Below are 1,669 nucleotides of genomic sequence, written 5' to 3' on the forward strand. Positions count from 1 at the left end.
CTTTCTAAGAGTACAAGCATAAAGGAACACGGACCAAGCCGTACCGAGAGAATCGGTACTAGAGCCCTTGTGGTTCTACATTGAGAGGGCCCTCGTGGTTCTCATTAGGGGCTTTATGCAAGAAGTACTCAATACTGTGGTGTGAAGTATAAAGTATAGAGTCCTCCACTGGTCCACGCTGCTCCGGCGGTCCTGGGTAAGATAGTTCATTCTAGCTTGCCCTATGTGGAAGAGGACTCAATACCCTACCTGTTGAGCTTGAAACAAAGTCATCACTTGGGCATGCTCATATTGCCATACACAATTACATTATATTCGAATGAGCATGCAAGCGACCCTATATAGACCGAACCAAAACGATAGATACCGCCGTAGTTCACCCCCACCAAGTGATGACTTCAGTATGGCTAGTGTGTGAAGTATAAAGTATAGTCCTCCCCTGGTCCACACTGCTTCGGCGGTCCTGGGTAAGATAGTTAGTTCTAGCTTGCCCTATGTGGAAGAGGACACCATACTTAATACTGTGGTGTAATGAACAAAGTATAGTCCTCCACTGGTCCACGCTGCTTCGGCGGTCCTGGGTAAGATAGTTAGTTCTAGCTTGCCCTATGTGGAAGAGGGCATACAAGACAAAGTATAGTTCTCCCCTGGTCCACGCTGCTTCGGCGGTCCTGGGTAAGATAGTTAATTCTAGCTTGCCCTATGTGGAAGAGAGCATACATGAACCAAGAACGAAGGTTAGATCGAGGAATGATTCGACAACTAACCGATGGTATGAAATGTGAAGAATTCAAGCAAGCACACAATCAAGTCATCACTTGGGCATGCTCGATAGCCAACCCTATGACATTAACCTAGTAGAGCATGCGAAAACCAATATATATGTAAACGATGCCCCTCCCTAGTTCAGCGCTTCAACCAAGTGATGACTTCAGAATGGCTAAATCAAATCGGTTCAAAACATACCATCGGTACCCTATTGAAACACACAAGTCGATATCAAACCTCATGATTGTGTAGTCCTCCACTGGTCCACACTGCTCCGGCGGTCCTGGGTAAGATAGTTCATTCTAGCTTGCCCTATGTGGAAGAGGGCACATTACTCAATACTGTGGTGTTATGAACAAAGTATAGTCCTCCACTGGTCCACGCTGCTTCGGCGGTCCTGGGTAAGATAGTTAGTTCTAGCTTGCCCTATGTGGAAGAGGGCATACAAGACAAAGTATAGTTCTCCCCTGGTCCACGCTGCTTCGGCGGTCCTGGGTAAGATAGTTAATTCTAGCTTGCCCTATGTGGAAGAGAGCATACATGAACCAAGAACGAAGGTTATGATCGAGGAATGATTCGACAACTAACCGATGGTATGAAATGTGAAGAATTCAAGCAAGCACACAATCAAGTCATCACTTGGGCATGCTCGATAGCCAACCTCATGACATTAACCTAGTAGAGCATGCGAAAACCAATATATATGTAAACGATGCCTCCCTAGTTCAGCGCTTCAACCAAGTGATGACTTCAGAATGGCTAAATCAAATCGGTTCAAAACATACCATCGGTATCCTATTGAAACACACAAGTCGATATCAAACCTCATGATTGTGTAGTCCTCCCCTGGTCCACGCTGCTTCGGCGGTCCTGGGTAAGATAGTTCATTCTAGCTTGCCCT

The sequence above is a fragment of the Anopheles ziemanni genome, assembly GCF_943734765.1.
Source record: "Anopheles ziemanni chromosome X unlocalized genomic scaffold, idAnoZiCoDA_A2_x.2 X_unloc_2, whole genome shotgun sequence".
NCBI lineage: Eukaryota > Metazoa > Arthropoda > Insecta > Diptera > Culicidae > Anopheles > Anopheles ziemanni.